The sequence below is a fragment of the Lagopus leucura genome, unplaced genomic scaffold, assembly GCF_019238085.1.
Source record: "Lagopus leucura isolate 7727_CA_CO unplaced genomic scaffold, USGS_WTPT01 35161-0_obj-0_obj, whole genome shotgun sequence".
Classification (NCBI taxonomy): Eukaryota; Metazoa; Chordata; class Aves; order Galliformes; family Phasianidae; genus Lagopus; species Lagopus leucura.
The window spans coordinates 1-11,696 of NW_024966050.1; the positions used below are offsets into that span (position 1 = coordinate 1).

Consider the following 11,696-nt stretch of genomic DNA (forward strand, 5'->3'; position numbering starts at 1 on the left):
GACCACAGTGGTCAGGCTAGGAATCTTTAAAAGGCGATGTCTACCTGCATATTCTGTAACCTCTCTGACAGTTTTTCAAATATCTTTGTGGAAATGCCTGAAAGATGGTTGCAATAATGGGGAGACAAGCACAGCCATGCATCTACCTGTTAAAATGTGAAAAGAAAAAAAAGAATTATGTGGAAATACAGAAACTACAACAAAAAAGAGAAATCCTCAAAACATAGAAATTGTACCACGCAAACACCACTAGATGGAAGTGTAATCAAAGCAATCCAGAATATGAACATGAAATATATTATACATATTATATTAGGCCAAGACAATTCCTCTTTACTCAGTGCAGCCCAAGCAAACCAAAAGATTGAACAGCCATGACCAACGCCCCTAATTCAGAAGGTTCTCAAGAGAAATTTGCAGGTGGATTTTGAATATCGCCAAAGAGGAGACTGCATAGCCTATCTGGGCAGCATATTCCAGTGCTCTGTGACCCTCCAAAGAAAGAAGTTTTTCCTAATGTTCAGATGGAACTTCCTGTGCTGCAGTTTGAGCCTGTTCCCCCTATCCCGTCACTGGGCACCACCTCCTGATCTTGACACTCACCCTTTAGGTATCTGCCTATCCCTCTCAGTCTCCTTTTCTCCAGTCCAAACATGGTCTCTCAGCCTTTCCTTGTAAGGGGGATGCTGCAAACCCCTAATAATGTTTGTAGCCCTCTGCTGAACACTCTTGAGTAGTTCCCTGTCTCTCTTGAACTGAGGAGCCCAGAACCAGACATGTTACTCCATATGTGGTCTCACCAGGTCTTGCAGAGGGGGAGGATCACCTCCCTCAGGCCTCTAACTAGGCTCTGCACCAGTGATCACGGCCCTCTGAGCTCTGCCAAGTCAGCCAATTCTCAATTCACCTCACTGTCCACTCCTTTGTCCTACACTCTCTAAACTCAGCTATGAAGAAGTCATAGGAGACAGTGTCAAAAGTTTTGCTGATAACAAAGTAGACAACATCCACTGCTTAAAACTCATCTATCCAGCTGGTCATGAGAATCTTAGAATCATATAATTATTTGAGTTGGAAAAGTCCCTTAAAGATTATGCAATCCGACTCCCCTGCAATGAACAAGAACATCTACAGCCATATCAGGTTGCTCAGTCTTGTCTATCCTGATCTTGAATACCTCCAGGGATGGGGCTTCCAGCCCATCTCTGGGCAACTTGTTCCAGTCCTCCGCTACCCTTATCGTGAAGACTTTTTTCCTCATGTCCAATTTAAATGTCCTTGTTCTAGTTTGAAACCATTTCTCCTTGTCCTGTCACAACAGACCCTGCTAAAGAGTCAGTCCCCTTCTTTCTTATAGCTCCCCTTTAGACACTGAAGGGCTGCTATCAGGTTTCCTTGGAGCCTCCTCCAGGCTGAAGAGCCCTGAAGAGGTGTCTCAGCCTGTCCTCGTAGGGGAGATGTTCTGTCCCTTGGGATGTTTTTGTAGCCCTCCTCTGGATGTACTGCAACAAATAGAAGACCACCAGACTGGTCAAGCATTATGTCCTCTCGGTGAATCCATGTTGACTATTCCTGATAACCTTCTTTTCTTCCAGGATCTTGGAGATAAGCATCCAGAATCAACCATTTCTTTACCTTCCCAGAGACTAAGGTGAGTCTGACTGGCCTGTAGTTACCTGGGCTCACATTCTTACCATTTTTGAAGACTGGAGTAAGATTGGCTTTCTTCAAGTCTTCAGGTAACTCTCTTGTTAACCTGAAGACTTGTTACCTGAAGACTCTCCACGACCTTTCAAAAAAATGATAGAAAGTAGTTTGGCAATCACTTCTCCCAGAGAAGCCCTGGTGGAAGCAACCCAGACTTATGCGGGTTAATACTGACGACATATCAAAAGTTATGGTTTCTGTGACTTTTTGAGGCCGGGCCATACAGATATGAACTATGGGAGGTCATTTCTACAGCAAGCACGTGGTATTGATGTGGAGATTTAGCCAGTCAGAAGGAGAGATGATTAGTTATTTGGAAAAAGTACACACCTAGATGTTTTTTATTAAGTTCAAATTGGCCTATTAAAAACACGCACACACACACACACAAAACCTAACAACTTGGAAAACAAAGATGAAAACTATCTAAAAAATAATTCTGAATGAACTGAATGCATATTTGTCACATTTTCTCCTTATTTAGGCTACTTTTAAGTCAAAAGCCACAAGAAGAGTAAATGTCCTGCGTTGAATTGAGCCTCTTACAGGAATTGAGGAGTCAGTGCAGTGCCACAGACGTGTCTCCCACACACCATCCCAGCCTTTTCCTCATGTCCACCCTGACCCTCTGCTGATGCATCTCCATGCCGTTGCCGTGCGTCCTGTCACGGTCAGCACAGAGCAGAGATCAGCGTTGCACCTACAAGGAGCTGCAGCCACCATGAGGGAGTCACAGATCACCGTCAGGAGCTGCTGGCCGCCGTAAGGAGTAGTGCCAGCTACTGGAGTCAGTACAGTGAAGGCAGTGGGTGAACTGTGCACCGCTGAGGGGGTGGACTTTGGGGGGTGGTATTTCAGGGAACTGGTTGAGGTTTTGGGATGGGGAAGAGGGTATGATGCTGAGAATGGGAGATCATATATCCACTGAGCGGAGCTGAAGGGCAGGGTTGGGACTACAGGTGGAGAGATATCACGTCACCTGGGAGAAGATGCTCTTCAGCTGTCCGTTCCCAGAAAGTGGGGGGAAAGGTCTGTGGCAAGTGGAAGTTCTGGAGCTGCAAGAGCAGTCTGTGAAGCAGCACTACAATAATGGCGTCTGGTGGGAATCTTGTTGAGGGCAGGAGAGACCACATGGAAAAGTTGGGTACTGCCTCTGTAAGGCTGGGCTGCTGGGGGCCTACGGGCAGAGGTTTTATCAGGAAATCTGAGGTTAAGGGCTGTGTTTCAGGACTGAGCAGCAGTGTATGAGGCTTATGAGCACAAGGGAGGAGAGTAGTCCAAAGGCTGGGACAGCAGTGATGTGTAGGCCAGGCTGATACCAACGGTGTGCCTGTGGACCTGGCAGTTATGGGACAGTAGTCACAGAGGTTGTTCTCAAAGAGAAGGTATGGTAGGGTTGTACTGTGACAGGGAGGTCTGTTCCTTTAACAGAGCCTTGGCTTGTTTTGGCTGCAGCAGCAAGGAGAGCAGGAGGGTCCTTTACTCAGGCATCTTTGCTGTCCTCCTCTGCTCCCAGAGATGTATGTGGTGCAGACAGTCTGTTCTGTATGCCCTACATTGACATAAAGAAACTTCATTCAGGCAAGGGCTGCAAAGGTAATGCTGGGCATCAACACCTTACCCCTTTTTTTGTTCCTTCTCTTTTTTGCCTCTAACCATGCTCTGGTTTTGTACTTCTAATCAGCTCCTCTCCAGAGGGTCACTTAGATCTCCTGCAACAGCTCCATCTCTAATAGTCTCAGAAGGCCCCATTAAAACACCAGGAAACTTCAATTCTGAGTTTGTGCTTTGCACTGTAATTTCAACCTCGTTAGGCTTGTTAGACCAAGCAATGCATAACAAGATTTTTTTAAATCATTTTTTTAATCTTTATTTATTGTTGCTAACTTTCTGTACAGTCATGAGGGAGTTGACAGGTGAAATTGTCTCTCAGGAAAAGTGTTGCTAGACTTAAGACTTTTAATAGGCACGTGTTGCAACACAGTTCTTGTTTTGTATTTAAATTGAATGAGTTCCAAGTGACCTTAGTAGGTGTCCGTTTCTGGTAGAGGCTGATGCTAGCAACACAAACTGAATATTACCTTTGAGGTGAAGTATCCTGTGGACTGCATGTTTTCAGCGGTCTCTCTGGAGCATGAAGCTCTCAGTAATGTCCCTGCTTACAGCTCCTTCCGTAGGAGAACCAATGCTACCAAAACTCATGCTAAGTATAAGATTACTCAGAAACGGAATAGTGTTTTGGAACACTGACTGCAAGATACACCACCACAATGAACCCAGGCGGCATTGCTAGAGACAGGCGTGTGATCAGAAGACACATGAATCAATATGTAGATACGAGTGCTATCTATGACAGAGAGATCAGAGATGGGAATTACAACTGATCCTTGTCCCAGAATTAAACAGACAAATATGAGATAATACAAACATCAAGCTGATAGAAAAAATGTTTGGTAGGTAGTCCGACAGGAAGTAGGCGTTTGTATGAATGGAGAAATGGTAGAAGAAATTTTAGTGGATATTTATCCGGAGAAATTAAGAATACAAGTGCACATGGGGCAATGTACTCGGCGCCTGGCATGATGGCAGCAAATGGAAGTAGCCTGTCTCTGAGGGGGAGGAGGATCTTAGCTGAGGAACTAGCAGGACTCATAGACAGGCCTTTAAACTAGGTATGAAGGGGGAAAGGGGGCAAAATCAGGGCCACTGGGGCTGAGCAGGTCGTTTGAGGGCTTGTACCGAACTTGATGGACGATGACAGTGAAGTACAAGGTGATGGGCGGGGGCAGGGGGGTGTTGGGGATGCTGCTGTTCTAGGGGAACCCAGATCCTCTATAAAGGCGGTGAGATGGAAAGCCCAGCTGAAGTGCCTTTATACCAGTGCACGCAGCCTGGGAAATAAGCAGGACAAGTTGTAAACTGTGATGCGCTTAGAAAGTTATGACCTTGTTGCTATCATGGAAACATGGTGGGATGACTCCCATAACTGGAATACCACCACTGAGGGCTATGGGCTTTTTAGAAGAGAGAGGCAAGGTAGGAAGGATGGGGGAGTTGCCCTCTCTGTCCAAGAGTGGATAGACTGTGAGGAGCTCCCTCTGAGAAACAGTCAGGAACAGGTTGAGAGCCTGTGGGTTGGAATTAGGGATGGGTCTAATAAAGGCCAGCTGGTGATAGGAGTATACTACAGGCCACCTGATCAAGGGGAGACTGCTGACGAGGCTTTCTTGCTTCAGATGTGGAAGGCTTCGTGCTCATGGGCTCTTGTCCTGATAGGACATTTCAACCACACGGGTATCTGTTGGAAAGACCACGCGGCGAGCTGCAAGAGCTCTAGAAGGCTCCTGGAATGTGTTGATGATAACTTTCTGGTCCAGGTGTTGGACAGACCGACCAGAGGCGAAGCATTGCTGGTCCTGCTGCTCACCAATGTGGAGGAAATCACTAATGATGTTAAGGTTGGAGGCAGCCTGGGTTGCAGTGAGCACGCCCTGGTCGAGTTCGTGATCTCGAGGGTTGTGGGTCTGGTGAAGAGTGGCATCAGGACCCTGAACTTTGGAAGAGTGAACTTTAAGCTGTTCAATAGACTGTTGGCCGAGATGCCCTGGGATGCTGTCTTTAAAAACAAAGATGCTGAGAAGAGCTGGCTGTTCTTCAAGAATGCCTTCCTGAGAGCACAAGAACACTCTGTCCCTCTGAATAAGAAAGTTGGCAGAGGAGGTAGGAAGCCAGTGTGGCTCAGTAAGGATCTGCTGGGCAGCTGCGGGCGAAGAAAGGTGCGTACAAGCTCTGGAAACAAGGCTGTGTCACCTGGGAAGAATAGAGGGATGCTGTCTGGACTGGCAGACATGGGATCAGGAATGCCAAGGCACAGGCAAATTGAACTTGGCGCGGGATGTGAAAAACAATAGGAAGACTTTCTACAGGTACATTGGCCACAGTGAGTGTGCCTCCTTTGGTAAATGTAAAAAGAGAACTTGCTTCAACGGACAAAGAGAAGGTTGAGGTACTGAATGAGTTCTTTGCCTCGGTCTTCAATGGGGGCCAGGATTCCAGTACTTCTCAAGTCCCTGAGCCCTGCATCCCTAAACTTCTAGGTGGGGACCAGGTGGTAAAACCCCCCGGTTTTAAGGACAGAGCAGGTCCAAGACCGCCTCATGAGACTGAATGTGTACAAGTCTATGGGGCCGGATGGCGTGCATCCCAGGGAGCTGGCTGAGGTAGTTGCCGAGCCTCTTTCCATCATACTGGAAAAGTTGTGGCTGTCAGGTGAGGTCCTGGATGACTGGAGGAAGGGTCACGTCACTGCCATTGACAAGAAAGTGTGCAAGGAGGACTGAGAGGCGCAACAGGCTGGTGAGTCTCATCTCTGTGCCTGGGAAGATCATGGAACAGATCATCCTGGATAACATGCTTGATCACATGAGGAATGGGTGTGTATTCTGAGACAGACAGCACGGCTTCACCAGGGGAAGGTCATGCTTGACTGATCTGGTGGCCTTCTATGATGGAGTGACAGCATCGGTGGACAAGGGAAAGGTGACTGACGTCATTTACCTGGAGTTGAGCAAGGCCTTTGGCACAGTCCCCCACCACATCCTTATCTCCAAATTGGAGGGATCTGGATTTGATGGGTGGATCACTCGATGGATAAGAAACTGGTTGAAAGGCTGCGGACAAAGGGTGGTCATCAATGGCTCTGTGTCCAGGTGGAAGCTGGTAACGAGCGGCGTCCCCCAGGGCTCTGTCTTGGCACTGGTGCTCTTTAACATCTTTATCAGTGACAGCGATGACAGAATTGAGTGCACCCTCAGCAAGTTTGCTGACAACACCAAGCTGAGTGGTGCAGTTGACACGGATGCCATTCAGAGGGACCTTGACAGGCTGGAAAGGTGAACCTAATGAGGTTCAACATGGCAAAGTGCAGAGTTTTGCACTTGGGCCGGAGGAATCCCAGGCACCCATACAGACTGGAAGGAGCGGTCCTTGAGAACAGCCCTGTGGAGAAGGCCCTGGGGGTCTTGATAGATGAAAAACTGAACATGAGCCAGCAGTGTGGCCTTGCGGCTCGGGAGGCAAATGGTATCCTGGGCTCCATCAAAAGAGGAGTGGCCAGCAGGGACAGGGAGGTGCTTGTCCCCCTTACTCTGCCTTTGTGAGGTCTCATCTGGAATACTGCCTCCAAGTGTGGAGCCCCCAGTACAAGAAAGACAGGGAGCTGTTGGAGAGGGTCCAGAGGAGGGCCACGAAGATGGTCAGGGGACTGGAGCACCACCCCTATGAGGACAGGCTGAGGGAACTGGGCTTGTTGAGCCCAGAGAAGAGGCTGCAGGGTGACCTCATTGCAGCCTATCAATACCTAAAGGGAGCCTACAGAGGGGAGGGGAATCAACTCTTTGAAAGGGTTGATAACTGCAGGACGAGGGGAAATGGTTTTAAGTTGAGGGATGGGAGATTTAGGTTGGATGTCAGGGGGAAATTCTTTACAGAGAGAGTGGTGAGGTGCTGGAACAGCTGCCCAGAAGGGTTGTGGATGCCCCGTCCCTGGAGGTATTCAAGGCCAGATTGGATGGGGCCATGGGCAGCCTGGTCTAGTATTAAATATGGAAGTTGGTGGCCCTGCATGTGGCAGGGGGTTGGAGATTCATGGTCCTTGAGGTCTCTTCCAACCCTGGCCATTCTTTGATTCTGTGATTCTGTGCATACCATGCATGCATGGTCTTCTTTTTGTTTAACAAAGAAATAGAGAAGCATGGGGAATATTTGCAAGATTTTGGCCAATTTTAGAAAATCATTCTGGACAGGAAAATTAAAATTTAAAATTCTGGAAAGATATTGATGTTTATCCCTTTTGTATATTTTACATTTCCAAGCCAATTTTCTTTTAGAAGTGAGTCAACAACTATATTTTAAATAAGAGATTAATTTGAAAAAAGTTAAATGCATTTTGAATTTGGGAAGCCAAAATGGGAACCATTTGAATTTAGGAAGCCAAAATGTTTGTTGCATCTGATCATAGCCCCCAAACGTGGAATCGTCTGAATTGACATGGGAGACAAAGTAGAAGCCATTGGATAGAGGACGTAACGCTGTACGGTATTGCCAAGCTGCTTTCTCTAGCATGGCTGCAGTTGTAACTCGTATGAGGGAACATCTAGGAGCTTGTAGTGCAGCTAGTTGAAAGTGGAGGTTTTCTTGATATTTCCAGAAGGGCAGAAATATTTTCTTCTTCCTGTGTTCTTCATCTGACCTAAGGGTTAATATAAGGCTGAAATGACTTGCTTGAGCTGGGAGGAGAATCCGGTGGGGTGACTTCAAATATGTTTGTTCACATTAGTTTTGAAGGAGAGGCTACATCAATGAGTAGTTAATCTGGAGTTTGCTCTCTAAAATTCCCAGCAAGTTATTTCAGAGGTTCTCCGTGCTTCAGAAGGAAACTCTTCCTGCTCTTCTAAGGAATAATTTGCACTAAGATGGGCTGTAGAGACCCGATGGCAAGCTCAGGCAACAAGTATCATATCCTAGAATCTCACAATATCCCGTGTTGGAAGGGAGCCACAAGGATCATTGAGTCCAACTCTTGGCTCCACACTGAATCCCCCTGCCACATTATATGTATTCCACATATATAAGCCCATGTTACAGATACCATGACTGAACGCCAGCGCTGAGGACTCCGGTATCTGAAGTTACAGATATTTTTCTTGGATATTAAGTAGACTGGAGAAGAATTCTCTGATGTAATTGAGATATTTACTAGCTAGAAGCCTGGTCTAAGCTCAGCACTCATGTTTCACCTGTAGCAGGGAGAGCAGCTTACTTCCTCTTTTTCTCTGAGAGGCGTCAAGTACAAGCAGGGTGAATTTCTCTCAAAGACAACATAAAAAAACCTCACAGGTCTTTATGTAGCATGTGTAAAGAGTATGAAAGTGAGATATTTTTGCATTGAAATCAGTCACCAGGGCTCTCCTGAACAATAAACAGAAATGGGAACTTCTGGTATGCAACTCATTGGAACTCTCTTTGGCATCTGTGCAAGGATGAAATCAGATTAGAAATGACTGCTCTCCTCCATAGAGGGGATTATATCAGGTGCTTTGATGATTAAATCTGAAGCAAAAATTAACAGATTTTTACTGTTTGTGGTTCATTCAGATGTATGTTGGAAGGGGCTGAGAGCAGGTGTCAGAAAGCAGAGAAGAGATGAAGTTGTGAGTTCTGGAAGACTACTCTTAGTGATAGGAGCTGGACCTGGCCTTCACTCAAAATCTAAGCTTGTTATTTAGATCTCTTCTATAGACAACACGTCTGGAAAGTCCTCCTTTGGACAGTGATTTGTTTTAGTTTGCAGGCCACTGCTTGGGCCACCCGCAAGAACAAAGTAAATGCTATATCCGTTGGGACAACAGGTGCCATTGCTAGAGACTTTTCCTATCTATGTACATAAGTTACCACTTATGCACACCATTTATGATGGGGGAGAATCAAATGTTATAACAATGACGCTGACTTTTCAAATATTCCTCTACTTTTTCAGATTTACTTAATTGCTTGCAAGACCAGAGGTAAAATCACAATAATTTATTCTTATATGCTCAGTAAAAAATGGCTGATATTGTATGGATACAATATACAGTAACAGCAAAGGAATGCTAAAATAGCACATCTTTTTGAAAGGCATTTAACTTCTTTCAGAAATGCCTCTTAAATTATTCACCAGCGTAACACTTATTTCCTGTGCAGCTATGAGGAACTCATGAGCTGGACAGAGAAAGGATCATCTGCTTCCCAAGTAGCCTCTTGTTGGTGCATTCCTCAGGCTTTGCTTGACCTTCTGATTCCTCAAGCTATAGATGAAGGGGTTGATCATAGGTGTAACAACTGTGTAAGAGAGGGAAACCATTTTCTTCATATTGCTTGAGAGGCTGGACCTAGGATGCAAGTGAATGATGCCTGCTGTGCTGTAGAAAAGAGTTACTACCACCAGGTGAGCTGCACGTGTGGAAAAGGGCTGCCTCTGGCCCACGACTGAGGGTATCTGAAGAACAGCATGAATAATGAGAAGGTAAGAAATAATGATCAGTGAAAAAGGGATCATCACTGTTATGACTGTAGCAATAAAAATCAGTAGATCAAACAAAGCTGTGTCTGCACACATCAGCTTCAACACGGGAGAAACATCCCAAAAGAAATGATCCACCTGGTTTCTCCCACAGAAGGGCAGAGTAAATAGCCACGTGGGAAAGATCAGAGCAACAGGTATCCCAGAGAGCCAAGACCCAACAGCCATCCTAAAGCAGAGATCCCTGTTCATCATGGTGCCATAATGCAGCGGGTGGCATATTGCCACTTGTCGGTCATAAGCCATTACACCTATGAGAAAGCACTCACATGTGACAAAAAGTATAGCACAACTGAGTTGCAAGGCACAAGCTGTGAAGGAAATAATTTTTCTCTCTCCCAGCAGAATCAAGAGCATCTTGGGGACAGTGCTCAGGCTGTAGCATCTCTGTCAAGGTGAGATTCTTTAGGAAATAGTACGTGGGAGTATGCAGGGCAGAGTCGATGGCTGTGATCACCACAATGAAAGAGTTACCTATTATGGTGGCCAGGAATGTGACAGAAATCACTGTGGAAAATAGGAGTTGCATCTTGTCACGTAGGCCAAACCCTCAGAGTAAGAAGTGGGTAACAGTGGTTTGGTTTCCAGGCTTTGTTTCCTCATGAATTCTCATTGTAAAAGAGAAAAAAAAAAAAAAAACAAAAACCACATACACCACGAATGGATTAGTAGCTTGGGACAGACCAGTGGTCTCAGAAGTACTACTGCAAGTAATACGGGGCATAGAACATGAGATGAGGCTTAAGATTGGATATGACTGTGACCTCTGAGTAAAAGATCTCTGCTGGGGAACCTGTACAAGAACATCCTTGCAGTCACAGGCTGAGAATCACCTGTAACTTAGTTGCAAGGAAGACAAACCTACAAACTTCCAATAACTGCACTGTGCTTATGTTCTACAGAAAGAAGTAGATACCTCCAAAGTTTGGGTTATGTTATCATATGAGTGAGATCTGTGGTAAGCCAGAAGAATTCCAGTTTCAGTTGGCTGGATGTCTCTCAGTTAACTTCAGTGTCTAAATGTTTATAGTCACCTGGATGTGAGCTAGGCAACCTAGAAACAATTTGTATTTAACAAGGAGAAATATGGCACAATACAGAAACACAGTTCCTAAGATGAATGTCCAAAGATGCTCGGGTTGGTGGTATCACTTATGATGAAATTCAAGGTGTTTCATGTCATGTCAAGTTCCACCACACATGGTGAACGAACAGTTGGATATCTGGAATTAAGTGAAATTCACTTCGTGCTTGGTTCTCAAAGCTACGTGATACGGCTATCTTTGTGAGTTTCCACCTACTAACTTGACTCAAGCAATGATGACCTGACTTTTATTTTCATTGTCAATCCTACCTGCAAAAGTACAGAACAAATCTAACCAAGCTTAAATCCATACAAATATTTACATGCTTACACTTTTTTCATCAAATGATATAAAATCCATATCCTGAATTTTAACTTGAAGTAAGCAGCTCTTAGAAGTAAGAAGATGCTCTCTGTCAGACAGCAGTCTACATAATGTGGTCACCTGCATCTGCTCCTTGCTGCCATTTTCTTGGGACTTAATCATCTCGTCAGATCTGCCAGTGAGTTTATTTGTCTGGGAAATGTCCTGGTGTTTCAGCCAAAGTCTGCTTGGCTGATATTTGAGACATGCAGATGCAATAATAGAATATATATATGTATTCCTCTTCTGTACATTTGGAGTGAGATAATCTGGCAGAGAGGATCTGAATATCAGCTTTGCTGTAACAAAACTAAGAATTAGCTATTATTCCTCAGGACAATGTGTAAGTGTCTCAAGAATTCCAAATGTCTAATGAAAAAAAGGGCTTAGTCTATTATGAAGATATATGTATATACAGT

At 45.3% G+C, this 11,696-nt stretch overlaps 1 pseudogene; it reads right to left on the reverse strand.

Moving 5' to 3' along the window:
* Nucleotides 1-9,484: 9,484 nt before the first annotated feature.
* On the reverse strand, nucleotides 9,485-10,358 carry LOC122192401 (annotated as a pseudogene).
* Between the last annotated feature and the right edge of the window lie 1,338 nt (nucleotides 10,359-11,696).